At 33.7% G+C, this 19,800-nt stretch overlaps 1 long non-coding RNA gene across 1 annotated transcript; it reads right to left on the bottom strand.

The window, feature by feature from the left end:
- Positions 1 to 617: 617 nt before the first annotated feature.
- On the bottom strand, positions 618 to 18,689 carry LOC147387806 (uncharacterized). Its single transcript, XR_015171347.1, has 3 exons — positions 17,938 to 18,689; positions 8,837 to 8,915; positions 618 to 963 (listed from the first exon to the last, which is right to left on the bottom strand). It is a non-coding gene; the product is annotated as an uncharacterized LOC147387806 (long non-coding RNA).
- Between the last annotated feature and the right edge of the window lie 1,111 nt (positions 18,690 to 19,800).

The raw sequence follows: 19,800 nt of genomic DNA, 5'->3' as shown, positions 1-19,800 counted from the left end.
TAGGAAAAATACTTACCATTCTATCTAATTTTCTAAAAATAGATTTTGAAAGGTTGGTGAATTGAAAATAGGATTAAAACTAAATTAAATTGAAAATTATGAAAACTTCTGAACTAGAAAGCATGTAAGGAAATGGAATCTACCAAGAATTATTATTTTAAATCAATCTATTCATTAGTTCTTCTTGTAACTCAAATCACGAAACCGGTAAAGATTTTTTATTCGAAGGATTTAACAATAATTATCCAATTAATTAGAAATCTAAAATTAGCTAAGATTTTCTTTCCTTAAATAATTTTATCACCCAATGATCCTACATCATAGCGAGCATCCGATAATAATGAATTTCTCTAATAGTAACAGATTATGTCAAGATGAGAGATAAGGATAAAATAATTCAAGGAATACTTAAGAAACAAGGTTTTTGAAAGATAAATCTATTTTAATCGATTAAAACATCAAGAACTTAGAAAAATAAACTAAAATTAAATATTTACTTTTAGTTCATCAATCCCCATAGATTAGGAGATTAGCCAAGACTCATTTTAGAAATCAACAAAAATAAAGACATACTTTTAACTTTTATTGATCTCATAATTAACCTTGAACAAATTGTTTTCTAATTACACAAAATAATCTAAAACATAGAAAAAGAGAAGAAAATGAGATTTTTAGAGAGATGAAGAAAGAGAGATCCATAATAGCGATAGGTCTCTATTTATAAGCTCAAATTCTTATTGAAAAGCTGGATAGGATTTGGACTTTGTTCTACCATGACTCTACATGATCGGAAACGTATAAGAAATTGCATCTTGTTCCGTTGTGTCTTCACAGTGCCGCTTAGAGTGGGCTCCCTGTCGTGATCAACTTTGCATGTTTGACTCTGGTGTTTCCTGATTGACTTCAAAACTTGACTTCATTTGCTTCTTAGATCTCCATAAAAAACTTGGTCTCCTCAAATATCTGAAACACATATTATACGAAATTAAATCTTCAAAAATTAAATTAAAATATGAAAAATGACCTAATTATTCTAAAAAACATTAAAATAAATTAAAAACCTATTCTAAAAAATTTATTAATTAAAAACCAATAACTTAGGTTGAAAATCTTAATAAGTGATTTTATGTAATTGTTTATTAAGTGAAACAAATATTTGAGTGTCTTAGAATGTTAACATAAATAGAGAAAACCATGTTGAAATTTCAAAGTGCCACCATGGACCTCGAGATTTGATATAGGACTTTGTATTAATGTTTCAAGGGTGCCACAGCCTCATATAGTGAAAATAGACTAGGGGTTAAGGCTAATGACACTTTCTTACACCACCACTACCAAAGGATTTGAAATGAGCATGACTTATTGAATCACACATTTTGCAGGCCTCGATCTTACTCAACTATAGAATATGGGATTGTCAACTGGGAAACATTAATGTCCTAAGATTGACATTGAAGGAGGTTGAGTCAAATCCTTCTCATGGAAGAAAAAGGGTTGTATATGATGGGGGTTGAAACATGAAGCCCCCCTTACCAAATAAAAAGATAAGGATCATAGAGCTTCCACATGGTTTCAACACCTCAAGTTCAAAATTGGTAAAGAAAAAGAGATTTGAGGCAACAAAATTTGGTATGCTTTCTCATTATTCAAATGCAATCACTTAAATTCATAGCACTTTCAACATTCACCAACCCTTTTTTTCTATTATTGCCTCTTCTTTTTTCTTTCTCCTTCATACTTTTCTTTTCTCTTATTCTTCCGCCCTTTTTTTGAATATATATTATATTCACTACCACTATTCACAATTATATTGAATAAAGTAAAATTTTCCTAAAATAAACTCTTTTTGTTAGTTTTGAAGATTCTCATGCATTTTTAAAAGACACGCACTTTATTTTGAAGATTTTCATGCGCTTTTTGGAATAACAAACATTTTTTGAAGTATTTTTTATTATTTTAAAAAGACACCTCCAACATTGTTGGACCATTTTTGTGTCATGAATTTAGATATAATGCCTCAGGATTTTAATCCTTCCTTAACAAAATAGTTGCAACTACTTCGATCTCACTGGCCAATTTGGAGCACCCTAGAACATTGTAGGTACCAACATCCTAGACATTGCGGATGCATCCAGCTGTGTCAAAAAGTGACTCAAACTACAGAAAAGCACATATGGGTTTTAATCCATCATCAATGAGAAAATAGTGAATTGCCTCTAGGCTTTAATCTATCATCAGGGTGAAAATAATAAGTACTCTTGACTACATTGGCCAATTTGGAACACCTGAATATTGCAAGTGTCAGCATCCTAAGGAAAGATAATAAAGTTAAAAGGGTGAAAAGAAAAGGTAATAAAGTAAAAGAGAAAAGATATTAAAGTTAAATGCGTATTATTGAAAAAGGTGGTAAAAGACAAAATTTAGTAAAATTGGAAGGATATTATTGAAAAAGGGGGGAAGAGAGGAAAGATGATAAAGTTGAGGGGATAAAGAGAAAAGGCAATAAAGTGGGATACTATGGACCCCATTCTACTATAATTGGAGTGGGATCCACCGAGAGAGAGAGAGAGAGAAATCTGATTATATGGACCGAATAACCATCTATCTTTATGGACCACATGTCAACGTAACTCCCAAAGACACCATCGGATGCAGCATACATTTTTTTTTGCCAAGCAAACAAGAAGATTTGTATTAGATTTATAAACAAATATACATAGGGAGGGCCCTAACAAATTACAGATATAAATTGAGGAAGATCGGGCTTATCTCCATTATAAGCATTTCTTACATTTAAAGGTAATTCGATAACTCGATTAAAAGTCAACGACTTAAGGTTATGGATTGCTGCAACAACAAGGGCGTTTGCAATTGCATTTGCTTTTCTCCAAACATGAAAAACTCGAACATCTATTTTCGAAATCATAGATCTTGCCTTGTGCACCCATTCATCTAGTATCCAAGAAAATGTTTCATTTGCGAGACCTTTCACTATAATTGATGGATCCATTTAGATGATAATCTTTTTTCCAATTAACTCAAAACTCTCTAGCGCAGCCACCAACGCATGGATTTTTCCCATGTTGTTTGTCACCACTCTGAAATTCCAATGACCTGTTTCCACAAGATCGCCATGCTCATTCTGAAGAATAGCACCTCCTCTTGATTGACCTGGGTTACAGATGGTTGATCCATTAGTGTTTAGTTTGAACCAGCCTGGGGGTGGTCTTTTCCAACAGACTCTAACTATACAATGGCGCGGGATCTGCCTTCTCTATAAACCAATGTCTGTTAACGTTTGAATAACATCATCTGAAGAGGGAAGTTTGAAGATTTGATGTTTTTCTCGTTCCTTAACCCATTTCAGACAATTGTAAATGATTCATTTAGCTAAAGGCTTCAAGCGATAAAAAATACATCTATTTCTAGCTATCCATATGTTCCAATAGATTACCCATGAGACCATTCACTAACAGTACCGAATTGGGATTTTTTCAATAGACCCCATTTAACTAATGAGCCATGTGTCATGAATTTGGTTTACTCCTTGTTGATGTATGTGGTTCATATTAAGTGGAACACGTATATAAAGAATATAGGCAGATGCTGACGTGAAGTCGAAGTAGAGAGAGGAGCGAGGAACGCATAACGTACCGAACGGAATGGAGTGAACGACGACATTTGCTAAAAATATATTTTTGCCAGGGACGAATTTTGTAGGTTGGGGGTGCGGGGACAATGCCCTAACTGTATCATACAGGGGTATTATTGGAATTTTCTAATATATATTGTACGACTAGAGTTTATTATAAATTCTTATGATGTAACCCTAATTTGACATATAGTGAAAATTCAGTTTCTCGTTTTTGTGGATGTAGGTACATCACCAAACCACGTTAAATCTGTATGTTTATTTTTATTTCTTTCTTGTTTCTCTTTCATATTATTCATCAAAATTGCCGCACGTGGCACAACACTCCTCTAGTAGGTGGCAGCTAAAAAATTCCACACTTCTAACGTTAAAGAACATTGATAAAAAAAGATGATCAATAGATTCTTCCTCACCTTCACAAGCCATGGATATACCCCATTTTTTTTGAACTCTGTCCACCAGGCAAGCTTTGTGATAGATCTTCCTTGCCAAAGTCTTCATCTTAGTAGGCACCTTTGCATTCCATATTGCTTTGCAAATTTGAGATACATTTCTCCTATCTTTTAATGATTCCCATGCCGATCAAGATGAAAACAATCCTGATTTTGATGCCATTTAGATTGTTCCATCAAAATTTCCTTACTAAATGTTTGATGCTAGAATCTCTTCCACAACAGAACTATTCTTGAATTAAGTCTCTAAGTCTATAAATGTTCCAGCCCTCTTGACCCCCAAACCTCCTTCACCAAAATGTTTTTATTTTTATTTGGATAGTGGTCTATTAATGGACTAGATCTTCTCCAGTTATGTAATAACAGATAAGTCGTTGTTCTATCTCCAATCAATCTTTTTGTAAGACTAATTGTTGGTTTAAGAAAACTTCGAATAGTTATCCAAAGCTTCGAGCCTCTCGTTTTTGAAGGATTCCACCAATTACCATCCTTCACATACTTCTTCTTGAGGTAGTCTATCCACAACCCTTTCTCATTTGTCAATCTCCTGCAAGTCTTCATTAAGCCCGTTCTATGAACCTTAGAAAGAGTTTTAATGGCCAGACCACCCTCTATCTTTAGTTTACACACTTCGTGTCAAGCCACAAGATGATTTTTCCTCTTACCCTCAGTGTTACCCCAAAAGAACTTTGCAAAGCACGACGCTAATGAGTTTAAAATAGACTTAGGAATAGGCAGAATTGAAATAAGGTACACTGGAATAGAGGAAAGAAAATGAGATAACAGGGTTAAATGACCTCCCTCAAAAAGGATATTAGATTTCTAGCCCGTCATCTTCCTCGAAATCTTGGAGACCAATCCCCTACACATGTTTCTCATAATTTTACCTGTAAATAACAGGACTCCCAAGTTGTTGGTGGGGGAGAGAACCCTTAGGAAAACCCATAATTGTCTTGATAATCTCGATTCTCCTTCCTACCATATGATCTGCCACAAAGAACCAACTCTTCTCCAAACTAATTTGCTGACCCGGAGCCTTTTCATAAGATTCCAAAAAATCTTTTACAACCTTTAAGGACTTAGAAGTAACCTTAAAGAAAATTATTAAATCATCTACAAATAGAAGATGGCTTGGAGGTACCCTTTTTTTTAAAACTGGAAATCTTTCCATTTTTCCTTTTTGCGCTAGATTTTTCAAGCCTATACTAAGGGCCTCCTCAATAAGGATGAATAGACTAGGAGATAAAGGATCTCCTTGTCTCAGACCACGACTACCTCCGAAAAATCCATAAAAGCACCCATTAAATAACACTAAGTACGAGATGTTCTGTAGACAGCCTTCGATCAATTTTAAAAATTATATCGAGAACCCCATCTTGGAAAGGACTACCACCAAAAAAGGTCATTCAAGCCTGTCATAAGCTTTCTTCATGTCTATTTTCATAGCCAAATTGTTTTCTCTAGCTTTTAGGTTAAAATCATCTTGCACTTCATGAGCCAACACAATGTTATCATAGATATTCCTCCCCTTAACAAAAGCACCTTGTTTAGGGGAAATTAAAAATGGAAGGATCTCTCCTAGTCTAGAAGCCAATATTTTAGACAAAATTTTATACAAGAAATTTCATAAACTAATAGGTCTAAAATCTGAAAAGGAAATGGGTACCTCAACCTTTGGAATCAAGGCTATGGAAGTGGCATTTACGGCTTTTGGGATGACACCTTCTTGGAAAAAATTTGTAACTGCCTTCAACAAGTCTTACTTGATGATGTCCCGACATTTGATGTAGAAAACCGCCAAAAAACCATCCGAGCCTATAGCTCCTTGGGCATTCATGCCTTGAATGGCCTGAAGCACCTTACTCTCAATAGGAGGAGCACTCAAGCATTTGTTCTAAAGAGTAGTAACTTTGCATTTTAATCCCTCCAACAAACTACCAAAGGAACATCTTTGAATAGAGTTAAGAAGCTCATCAAATGCACAGACTGTCTCCTTACCAATATCTTCTGGATCTTCTATAACTTTCCCACTAGGCTTTCTAATTCTTCTAATAGAATTTCTCATTGTTCGTATCTTGGCAAACAAGTGAAAGAATTTTGTGTTCTTATCACCTCTCTGAAGCCAAGATACTCTAGACTTCTACTTCCAAAATGACTCCTTGTTGCTTGCCCAAGTAGCATACTCCATCTTAGATTTTTGGCATTCCAAATATAGGTTTCGATCCCAACCCTGAGTAGCAAGTAAATTTTCATATTGTTGGACTTTGGTTTCTGCTTCCTTCAGCTTCATTCGGGCATAACCCACAACCTCCTTATTCCAAGCTTTAATAACACCTTTTAATCTTTGAGTTTTGAGAAGAACCAGTACAAAGGAGAGCCTTCCACTCCAGTCACCCAAGATTCCCTCACAATTTGTATATATGTTATACCATACACATACTAAATCTTATAGTCCAAGAGGAAATAAAATATTATGAAAATTTTATTATTTTTTTATTAGATAATTTGTTAGTTGGAGTTGATATTCATTATCTAAATTTTGAAGATTTGAAAAACTATATAAATTAAATGGTTAGATCCAAGAAAATTGCATTAGATGTACCACACCGATGGAATGCAACATATGAAATGTTAAACCAAATTATACCATATAAAAACATAATTACTCATTTTCTAGATGAGTGTAATTTAAAGTTTTGAAAATTTGACGGCTTTGAAGGCTTTTGACTACTTTGACGGCTTTTGACGACAAATCACTATTTAATGAATAATGACTTTTGAACAGTAATTTTACTGTTTACTTTTTGACTTTTTAATACACATTTTGGAACAGTGTTTTTTACGCGTAGGTGAATAGTATTTTACTATTCACTTATTGACTTTTTGACTCAAGACTTGATTTTACAACAACTATATTTACAACTTTTGACTCTATTTTACAACTTTACATATGAACTTTTGAATACATATAAACGTTTGACTCTTTTACATATTTTAGAATAGAAATTTATCTTCTTCTTCATCATCAAAGATATTTTGATGAGTATTTGAAGAGGACGATCTTCCAGCGATAGATCCTTGAGCTGAGATTACATCCTTGAGGCTTTCGAGTTATTTGATATCTTTTGCATTTGTTTGATAGCCAATACAAGAGAGATTGTTGGTGTAGCCATTGTTGAGGTAGCTATTTGAGCATAGGAATTTGTAGAAGACTTTATTGTGGCTTTTGATAATTTTGAAAAAAATTTCTAAAGACATATTTTTTTGTGCCGTTTGAGGTGATTCAGTAGTCACTTTGTTCTAATCATATTTTTCCTATCATTTGACATATGTGTTTTTGAAGAAAGTGAAAAAATTGTCCTTTAATTCTTTTGAGTAGTTCCACTTAAGTATCTAAGGATAACTTGCATGGGTAAAGAACAACATATTTTGATAATTCAAATCTTCATTTTTGAATTTATTATTGTTGACAAATTCTTCAAAAAGATAAACTTGTTCATATGGGAAAATTTCAATGATAGCACCAATTAGGAATTTGATTGTTGAAATTTTAGCAAAATTAGATGAACTATGAGTGAGATCCTTTTGTATTTTAGATGAGGACAACATACTCCCATGCATTTTGATAGTCCTAGTAAGTGTCGGGAATTTGTTGATTAATTAGATATTTGACATATTTTGAGGTCTAGAAAGATGGACCCCATTCTTGGTAAGGTATGAGTCTTTGGATCTTTAATTTGGAATAGGCTATTTCTCCTTCTTGATCAAGATTATGAGAAATAATTGCACTTTGAGATTAGGATAGAATTGATTCATAAAATTTTATTAATTAAAGATGATTAATTTAATACGTAGATTAATCAAGTTTTTCCTTTACAATATGAAAAAATTGATAGAAATACTCCTAAAAGGGATATAATGAAATTTTATAAATCTAATAAAGAAGAAATAAAAAAGCTCATTAATAAATGCACGTGGTAAAATTTATCTTACATATGATTTATGGAATTCTGTTTAAAATATACGATGCTTACGTATTACAATAATTTATTTAGATTCAAATTGAGAATTTAATAAAAGAATAATTTAATTTAATTAAATCCAAGTGATAAAACAAAAATTGCACTTGTCGAGGTAATGCAACGCGTAGTTGTAAATTATGAAATTAGTAACAAAATATTTACTATTACTTTTGACAATACTACAAATAATGATGTGATGATAAGAAATCTTTAATTACTCTTAATACATTTCAAAAATATTTAATATTTGTTATGCCACACACATACTAAATCTTATAGTCCAAGAGGAAATAAAATATTATGGAAATATTATTATTTTTTATATTAGATAATTTGTTAGTTGAGTTGATAATCATTATCTAAATTTTGAAGATTTGAATAATTATATAAATTAAATGGTTAGATCCAAGAAAAATGCATTAGATGTACCACACCGATGGAATGCAACATATGAAATATTAAACCAAATTATACATTATAAAAACATAATTACTCATTTTCTAGATGAGTGTAATTTAAAAGTTATAATAAATAATAAAGATTAAGAAAATACAAAAAGTATCAGAGATTTTTCACAAATATTTTTCAATTTAACCATATTATTTTACTATTCAAGAGTAAAATATGTAACTTCTAGTGAATTTTGTAGGCAATTAGATGAAATAAGATCATATTTAAATGATAATTGTGGAGGTGATTTTTGTACTCACCTCGAGGTCTTCCTTTTCCTGATTGATTGACAAATCCTCGAGATCGTCCATGCTCCTTGTTCCACAGAGTCACTGATGCCTAAGTCAATTTCAGAGAAAAATTGATAGAGTTTAGGTGTCGTAAAAATTACTTACCTTTGGTGTGGGGGTCTTCATCTATTTATAGAGATGGACTTATCATTTTTCATGTTTTCCTTCCTTATCTCCTATTTTTAGATAAAGAACATGTGAAACTCTTCAAATAGAATCCTTCTTAAAAATGACATTAAAATCCCGAAGATCCAAGGATTCGTGTACTTTCTACTGATGGAACTTTTTTTTTCCTGACTGTTATCTGAGTCCACTCCCTCGATTGTGCACTCGAGCAGTATTTGTGATGGGCATAAACGAAAGAGAATGAAAAAAAAAAAAATTGGGGCTACTATTTTGGTGCATGAAGAAATGGTTTAATAGCAAAAATCTAAAAAGGTTTTTGGGTGCTACAACAAAGGTGGCTATTTGGTGAAGGAAATGAGAATGATGGAAGAGAAAAAAGTATAAGGTGGAGGAGAAGAAGATATATGGTGGCTGTTTGGTGAAAGAGATGAGGATGACAGAGGAGGAGAAGAATGTACAAGGTGATTATTCGATTTCTCATAAGTGAAGAAGAAGATGATGGGGGATTATAGCTTGATGCAGAAGTTGGATGTTAGGGAGCATGTCAGCGTTAATAGAGGTTAATGATGGTGAGAATGATGTCGTGAGCACAAGATCTTGTTGTTGTTGGGGATGATGTACAGGGTGAGTCGTGAGCACGAAAGCTTGAAAGAGATGATGTGCAAGCCAAAAATGACTAAAAGAGGTCAATCGATCTCTTCTTTTGGATTCCTTTTCTTTTATTCTCCAGGATTTTCTTCTTTTATTTTTTTTTTTTATTTCTAATTTTTGTTCTTCTCAAAACATGAGTGATGGATGAGTTTTTATAGAGATGAGGAAAAGAGGTAGAGTCCCATTAGGACTCCATCTCTCTCTCTCGTTTACTTCCTTGGATGAAACCTGTGGATGAAGTAGAGTCCTCATAGGCTCCCTCTCGATTTTCCTTTTTTTGGTTAAAATGTATGTAAGAGAGGAGCTTGGCCAAATCATGTAGAATTCTGATGTGTTCATTTACATGGGATAATGATCGCATGCATCTCACATGCATCATAATAAACTCCTCTTTACTTTGATTGGTCAATTTAATTCTAAGTTTGATCGATGTTTGATTGTTTAGTTGAGTTGGAAAATTTTTAATTGGTTAACTTGTGGAAATTGGCTTAATCGGGACCATCTAAATCTTAATGTTCAAAATTATTATTTTTTATTTGATCAATGATTGGTTCGATTAATTTAAAGTTAATTTGCACTATATTTCATGGTTTGAATTTTGTGATTGGTCAAATGATAGATTTATCGATTTGATTAATTATATATATTTTTGAAATTTAAGAATTAATTGGTTGACTTGTAAATTTTTATTAAAGTTTAATTTTTTAAATTTTAAGATTTAAATTTCATAATTTTATGCGATCAAGGGATTGTTATTCCACGTGTAAAAATTATCATTTCATGTGAGAAAATTCATCGTTTCATATGAAAATTTTTTCTTCCTAAATGTAAGATCTATATATTTTATCGATATGCATGAATAATGTTAGAAATTTATTTTTAATCATGTTTCCCTAAGAATCGAGGTTTCTAAGTAAAAGTCGAACATTTATGGGCACTTTGGTAATTTTTATAATTCTTCATAAACTTCTTCATTTTTATCGATTTTAGTATTGTTAAACTCGAAATTACATTTTGAGAGTAATGACAATACTTTTGAGACATTTCAATGGTGCAAGACCCGTGAGGGGTATTTTTGTCATTTTGTCAATTTTTCTAAAATTTGATAAATAATTCCGTTTGTACAATGTGATTCTTTCTAAGTTTAAAGGTCATATTTTCTTAGCATTGCAAAGTCATTAGGTTGTTGAAACGTGTAGTAATCCTGTACTCTCTAAGTTAAGTTTAAATGTGCGACGACCTTAAGTGTGAGTAATTTCTAAGTTGCGCATTTTAAGAAAAGAGAGACTATGAGATGGCTAGAAAAGGAATTCGACTAGGATTAAGAAAATAGGAGGGTGACCTCTCACAAGCTTTCGACTCTCGCATACATCATGCACTCATCATTAGGGATCCACAACAATTGAATGACAAGTTATCGCATCAGGCAGTCGCAAAAATAAGGTGTTTACAACTATGGACATCCTCCATGGGATCTTGGTTCCCCTGTACTCCTTGGGCTTCAAGAGCCTAAGTCTTCCGCTACAATTCTTGTTGTTGCACCTCCTATTGTTGTTACTCCGATAGTGACTCATGCTACCCCCTCTACTTCGGTTCCTATTATACCCCTTTGACCATTGTTTGTTGTGTTTGTCATGTGTATGTCGTGTTTTTTTATTAAAGTTCCCATGAACAACACCAATTATAGAGGTGTTTTTTGTGATCACCTCAAGATATTTCTTTTCCCAATTGCTTGATCTGTAATTCCTCGAAATCATCCTTGTTCCCTTTTCTATAGAGCCTCTAATGCCTAAGTCAGTCTTAGAGAAATTTTGACAAATTTTAGGTGTCGTAAAAATTGCATACCTTTGGTGTGGGGGTCCTCATTTATTTATAAAGATGGACTTCCTATTTTACACGTTTTCTTTCCTTATCCTCTTCTATTTTGGGATAAGGAATGTGTGAAATTGTTCAAATAGAATCTTTCTTAAAGATGACACTAAAATTCTAAAGATCCAGGGATTCGTGCGCTTTCTACTTATAGAACTTTGTTTTCCCGACTATTATCAGAACCCACTCCCTCGGTTGTGCACCCGAGCAGTATTTGTCCACTGGGTTGGAACTTTGCTTTCAGATGGTCTTTATAACTTTGGATGCCGTGTTGTTAACTCAGGTCAAAGAATTTATCCCTCCACAATAATTATTCAAATTCTATTTTTCAAATGATGACGGTAAAATAAGATAAATATTGACTTGATGGCACCATTAATCTTGTCCTCGTTTCAATTATGGACCCTCGTTATAAATTAACCTTCTTAGAAATAATTATATATCTTAATTTTAATAATGAAAAAACTCTCGTGCTTGAAAATAATGTATAAACTATATTTATTTCAACTTTATAAATATTATAAACGTATGTTAAGTGTAGAACATAATAATATTGTATTATATTCTTTAAAATGTATCAATTATTATTAAAAGGAAGACCTAAAAAAAATCCCTCCGTAAAACTAAGGCCCCGTTTGATTCAACTGCCTGAATCTACTATCAACTTCTGCTGTCAGAAGCTGAAATACTGAAAAGCTTGTTTGATAGAACTTTGTAAAAGTGTTGTGTTGTTAATCAAAATCTGGTAATTATTATTTGATACAGCTTCTAAAATTTGTTGTATTAGGGTAAAATGATCGGAATACCCTTAAGGTTGATAGTACACCCAAAATGCATCAAAAATTACTAGAATACCCCTATAAATATATAATTACATTAAATATATATAAATATAATAAAATTATATAAAGATCATTAAAAAAAATAATTGTATTAATTTTAAAATATTTATAATTTTAAAAAAATTATAGAAAAATTTATAATTCTATAGAAATTTCGACAGCATCTCCTCTTAAAAATAGATATGAAATTTTCCTGATAAACAAAATACCTGCATAATACGCAATCCAAAATAATGCACTCAGAATGCATAAAAAATTATCAGAATATCCCTATAAATATATAATTACACTAAATATATATAAATATAATAAAATTATATAAAAATTAAAAAAATAATTGCTTTAATTTTAAAATATTTATAATTCTAAAAAAAATTATAGAAAATTTTATAATTCTATAGAAATTTCCACAGCATCTCCTCTTAAAAATGAACATATGAAATTTTCCTGATAAACAAAATACCTGCATAATACACAATCCAACATCCATATTACATCGTGTATATATAACACATCCACATAACATGGATATATATAACACAATCCAACAATTTTCTTCTTTCAAAAGCAAGGTTCAATGGATAAAGGTCAAAGTCAAGAGATAATAAAAAAAATTCCATCAAACAATACTAAATTGAAGAACCTTTCTTATTAGAAAGCCAAAAAATAGTTGGAAGCACCTTCTTGAGTGTAACCTTCCAAATGTCTTCCTACAACCTAACAATATTGCCCAAACCCACTTTGAGACAAATAATTTTGTTGAGATCGAAATAAATATTGGAGGTGCCCATCCTAACCAGTGCTATTAAAGGTGGCTTATGCCACAAAGCGTGCCTCAAGACGAGGCTTACTAAAAGTGTTATAGAATTGCACTCCTCCAAAGGCTACTAAATTCCTCCTGAACCTCTTAAAAAATTTCTCCAAAAAGGGATAAGTTCATGACTGTGGCGCCCCGCCAAACGCTAACACAAATCCCAAGGCCAAATCCCAAGGTACTAGGTGGCACCTCGAAATTTCGGCATGGTCTCCTCTATTTATGTTAGCATTTCACGGAACTCAAACCTGATAAACCCATTTATAACAAAACCTGTATAAATAGCTGTAAATACAGGAAATGAACAGCGGAAGACTAATTACATCTAACATGTAAGTAGATCAGAGTGCGTAATTTTCAATATACAGGCTTACCAAACATTCTCACTCTAACATAGGCCTAAACTCTCAATCCAAAAACTACACACATCCTGGATGAAACTGACAACGCTAAGGGATGTGGCCCTAGTGCTCACCAGGCAATAAACTCTGATCGTCGATCTGATCGACCAGATACTCCTCAATTACTGACTCTACGCCTGCCTCGGTAGCTGCAAGTGCTGAAACTAAAAAAAATAGGAAGGAAAGGGTGAGTAACGAAAGTTACCCAGCAAGTCCACAGCCAATTCCTACTAATAACCCTTCCTAAGCATGATCGAATAAAGCATACTGGACATTTTAATACATGCAAGGTTTTACAAGATAAAATACGATCAACTGGTACATATAGCCAGGGATAAGCAACTAAACAGTTTAAAGATTACACATGGCATCAATCATCCATACTCATTATACATTTTCCATTCTATGCAAATACCGTTGACAACATTAAAACGATAGACATGCTTTTCAGTTTATAATTCGAAATATAACAACAGATACATAATACAAGTGGTGGAGTATTGGAATTAAAGAGTTGGAATTCACGACTGGATCGCTCACAGTCAGGACATGATATTCCTCAATAACATCGTAGTTCCTGATTTTGTGGCTGGTCGTGTCTACCACGCTTGTGGAACCATTTATCCGGCTCAGGCTGGCCGTTTGACGTGACCGTAAGCAATGGGTCTCTTTTCGATGTGTCAGAACGTTCGACTACTACTAGATTGTTAGTGATCACTGACTAATCATCTTCGTCTATGCCTATCAGGCGTGCATGTGATTCCCAAATGACACTCCACTCGTATACGACCACCTTTACAATACACGTTCACTGGTAAAGATAAGAAAGGAATGGACCCGGATTCCAGTTGTGACTCCACTCTCATACGCGTCCCATACCACGTATGAGTTTGGTGGTCCCTACCGTACATCCCAGGATAGTGTACCCCTCCGGATGATGTGACACACTATCCCTTTAGGCATTCACAAACCCTTTAACAGCTCACAAAATAGCTACGTACATATATGATTTTTCATTTAAAACAAAAGAGAAATTAACAGAACAGGGTTGAGAACGGATATCCAGTTCCTACCATGCAACCGTGGCCACCCGGCCTAAAATAAATAACAGTACTCAGCGCACGCGCTAACATAATCGGAAATAAACATGCAACCCTTTTATTAATAACCTGGATATCCTTTCACCAACCTACACACAACATACAATGTAAAATGCAGACATCACCCCTCGGGTGTGATTCTGACATTTTACCGTTCATTCCCTTTTCTCATTCTCTCAACATTCTCATTTTTCATCCTTTCAAATCAACCATTCATTTTCAATCTTTCAAAGTCATTCTTTTGGTCTTTCCATTGAAAACCACCGAAGTTTATTCAAAAACAAGGTCCTAGCGATGCTCGGGACCAAGGCTGTTAAAAATAAAGAAAGCTGGTGAAAATTTGGCTAAGTGTCAAAAACTCAATTTTTCAAAGTTCTCGAAATTGAAAACGTTTTTTCGAAATGAAACTCTCTATCATGAGATTCGACACCATATAATTTTTGTAATCTAATTCAAGGAACGCGAAAGTTATTTCATTTTGTGAAAACTTGTCGAAAACGTCGAAAATTACATTTTGTTCTTAAAACCAAAATTCGGATTTTGATCCTTTGATATTGGATCTTAAAACCATTCCCATTGTTCCGAAATGGGGGGTAAAACCTTAATTTCATTAAAGAACTTAAAGTAAATGTTACTTAAATGTTTTTAATGAAATGAAGGGTGAGAAATAGTGTATAAGGTGTGAGGAGGTCAAGCCAAGAGTCAGAACATTGTTCTGAATAAAACTGTGTCTGTCGGTGGCTGTCGGTGGCAGAACCAGGATTCTGTCGGTGGAACCGACAGTTTACTCATCGGCAGGTGTCGGTGGGACCGACGGTCCTGCCGACAGAACAAAATTTTCGGCGGCTTCTTGGTTTGGTCGGTGGCAGAAGCTCCATTCTGTCGGTGGGACCGACAGAATGCCTTCGGTAGGTGCCAGTGGAACGACCCTACCCGCCTACAGCCTGAACCTCACTCGCGATTTTTGGGTTTTTCGATCCCTTTTTCGATTTCCTTTTTCATTCTTCGAACCATTCTACCCACCCACGATTTTGTTATCAAAATTCGATCAAACATAAGCAAAACACCTACTTACCATGAATTTGAAATCGAACAACAACTTTCTACGATTTAAATGCAAACAATAAGTTTTGTTTTAAAACCCTAAATGCACATTTGAGAAATCTAAAGCTACCAATAAGAATTGGAAGTCCCTTACTTGGTTGTGGACGTCGAACGTGATAACTCACACAATGATCAAGGTTGGTGGCTCGAGAGTCGAGGTTGGGCTGACTTGGATGCCAAATGAGCAAGGGTTCGCAAGGTATCCGACAATGACGTTCTCCTTCTCCTCTATAATGAAGCATAGACCTAGCTCCTAACTCGATGAAGCCCTCGGATGGAATGTGTGGAGGTTTACTCGAGCTACCCGGCTGGTTTTTGATGGAGGATGGAGAGAAAACGAACAAGAATGAACAACCAAAGGTGGTGAAGTTGTAGCTCTCGACGTGGCCGACAACTTTGTCTTCTTCGTCGAGGTTCAACTCGGCTTCGTTCGGGCTAGACTTGAAGGGAATGGGTTGAAACCCTAGGGTGGAGAAGTGGCTGTCGTTTGGGGTTTTCTTAGAGAAGAAGAGGAAAATGAAATAAAAGAATCAGATCCCTTTTTATAATAAAGCTGAGGGGCATACTTGTAATTTCCCCCTTATTTCTAGTTTCGATCGTAACTTAACTATTCGGACTCGGAAAACGACAAACGAATATACCATTTCGAATAATTTTTCGATTCGGATCTAATGGTGTCATCAAATCTTTTCGATTCTCGCTCTAACGAAATTCCACTATTTTGGGTCCCACTTAACACAAAATTCGAGGATTTTATAACTTTTTCCTCCGAACTCGAATTCGAACTTGCTTATAAGCTAATGTATATATTTCGATCCTTTTGAATCTAATGGCGAAGTCGATTTTCATTAAAATTAATCATAGCAATATTCGAGTATTTTACTCCAAATCTCTTATTCAATATTTCCCTCCAAATCTCACCATTTACTTTCCTCGAGATATGAGTTGAAAATCCGGGGTGTTACATTGACTTCAAGATTTCTTATCCCCCAAACAAGATGGTATCCAAAAGAGTCATCCTGATTATTCCACAAAAAATCCATAATCATTCTCTCTAATTTTTTGGCAATAGATATTAGCTTGGAAAACGGACAAGGCGGATAGAACGGCTAGACAAATAATTTTTACCCAAGTTAATTCCTTACCTTTAGAAAAGTAACATAACCTCCAAGAAGCAAGCCTCCCATCAATCTTCTTAAATGCAAAGTTGTTATTTCCTACTCATTAATCTTTAATAGTTTACAGGATTCAGCTATACGCATGGTTGTCAGCGTCACAGACGAAATTTATATGAATACACTGGAAATAGATTCAAGCTTAATCCAAATTCAACAAAATACATTGGTTGCTCATTGACAACACAACATGAGAAATTTAGGGGTATTAAGCAGAAGACCAGAAGGAGAGGTTCAGAACAGTCCCCATTTATCAAGGGAAACTGTGAAAAAATGACTATATCAACATGAAGAGACATATAATATTTGGCATTATTGTTGTGAAACCCAAAACATGAAATATGGCTACCCAATGGCTAGCATGCAATACAGTAGGCATTGAGCTTCTGATTCATGGTCACCTACACAACTTGTACACAAGCACATACATCAATACCGGAAGATTTATAGAAGAATATGATATAACAACCTGTCAACTAATACACCAATGCGTCAAGCATGACAAAACCGAAAGATAATAACTGCACAAACATTCAATTGTATACAATGTTGGAACAATAAAGATTTAAATAGAACAGAACAGAATAGTCTATGCAATAATCTGCCCATAAAATAGGAAAAAATGTAGCAAGGTTGCTGAACAGACATGACTACATTCATGTCCAGAATAAATGATAGTTCATAAGTGAAATAAACTCATTATGCATATACAACACAAGAAAATAAAACAAAATAAAAAGCTTCCAATTATAATTTGACTAAAACTACAGTCAGAAATGTGGCTATACCCTGAGAGTTTTATTAAGTGGAACATAACTAAGTTAGTATCTCCTTGATTTATGAATTATGATAAAATAGGCAAACCAATGTTTTTGCACAAAAGTAAGTAACAACATTTATGAATGATAAGGATAGGGAAGTTAACAGATAAATTTCACTAAATACTAATAATACTAAGAGCAAAAAATAAATAAAAGACAGTTAGATACCTTGCAGAGTGCTCCATATTCCTTCTGAAGGCACTTGACACAAGTCTTCTCCGCCATCTAACAACAATGACAAAAATAATAGATTATATTAGTTATGAAAAATCCTAATTTACTTTTTCTTCCCTAATTCACCACCATTCGAATCATCTAAATGCGAATGAGTTATATATATAGATTGATGTAAACAAAACTCAGAGACGAAAAATCAACAGGAAAACAGATTGAACAAAATTAATAAAACCCCCAAAAATTTATAATTTTTCATTAATATTCAAACCAAAACGAAGAAAAATCGAATCCAAGTTAAACATCAAAAACAAGTTGATGTGGGGTGCTGTCGAGAAGAAGATTAAGAGCTGTGTCAAGAAGCTTGTTCTAAGATCTGTGGAAGTGAGAGACCGATCTGTTAGAGGTTTTGTCGACAGTAAAGAGAAGAAGAGAAGAACAGAGAGAGAGAGAGAGAGAGAGAGAGATCTGTGCTAGAGAAGACAAAAATGTGGGAGAAAGAACTGTGCAAGAGAGAGATCAGTGAGAGAGAGAGAGAGAGAGAGAGAAATATATATTTATATATATGCGAGAGAGATTTGTGCACTAGAGAGAGAGATCTGTGCGACAGTGCGAGAGAGAGAGAGAGAGAGAGTTGTGTGTTCGGTCGACAGAGGAGAAGAAGAGAAGAAGAAAATGATGGGGACATATCCGTCTTTCCATTCGAACCGTTTTTCGGTGATTGTGTCTCCCACAAACGCAGAGAAAAAAAAGCTGGTCTAAGGAGCTTTTCAAAGTTGCGTTTAAAAACGCAAATTCGTGACGCAAATTTGTAACAAACGGTGATTTCGGATGTAACGGTAGATTTTCAACGCAAACGCACTGAAATCCGCGTTTTGAAGCGGAAACAAACACCACCTAAGTCAATATTTAGAATCTGAGTCATTACGTTTACCTGATGATGAAGAGATTAGTTTACTAAAATGGTGAAAGACATATTCTGGACAATATCGAGTGCTTTCCATAATGACACGTGATCTACTAACAATTCATATTTCTACTGTTGCATCTAAGTTTATTTCTAATGCAGTTGAAAGAACTCTCTCTTCGTATAAGTGTCATTTATCATCGGAGACCGTGCAAGCCTTGATTTGATTGAATGATTGGTTTCTCGCTAAAAGTGAAAAAAAAAATTTCAAAATTTATGGATGATATTGGAGAACTTTAAATTTGATTAGATATTTTATTTCATTTTAGGGTATAGTGCAAATGATAGATAGGTGAGTAGGTGCCAACCTAATTGGGATACACTCAATGTAATGTAATGCAAACATCATCCTTCTAAATTGTAATTTTTTTTTCATTTTAAATAATTTGTACTTTGTAATTTGTAACACCAAACTTATTTATAAAATTCGTTAATGATGTATTTGGATTAAGAGAAATGAAGAGAAGAGAAGATAAAATAAATGAGTTTCTCTCAATTTCAGTTGTTTGGATTGTTAAATGGGAAGAGAAGAGAAAATAATTGGAGAGAAGAGGAGAGAAAAAAAGTTGACTTTTCTTTCTCTCCAAAAGTGGAGAAAAATGGAGAGAAACCCTTTTAAAATATTTTATAATTCTAACTATGCCCCTAGACTCTTTTAAGATTATTTAAAATTCAAAAGTTGTCCCAAGTTCTCTCTATCAATCCAAACATGGTAGAAAGAAATTGAGTTCTCTTTTCTTCTCTTACTCCAAAATATCTCAAGTTATTTATTCTTTATTTTTTGTAATTATTATTTACTTCTTGTAAATTTATTTTGAAATTATTATTCAATCTTAAATCTAAAAGTTATTTTTTATTATTGGATTTTATAGCATTTTTTTGGCATTTTA

The sequence above is a fragment of the Akebia trifoliata genome, chromosome 13 (assembly GCF_017979445.1).
Source record: "Akebia trifoliata isolate Shusen 1 chromosome 13, ASM1797944v1, whole genome shotgun sequence".
Lineage (NCBI taxonomy): Eukaryota > Viridiplantae > Streptophyta > Magnoliopsida > Ranunculales > Lardizabalaceae > Akebia > Akebia trifoliata.
The sequence above is the reverse complement of the archived record's forward strand: the minus strand, read 5'-3'. Positions and strand labels throughout refer to the sequence as shown.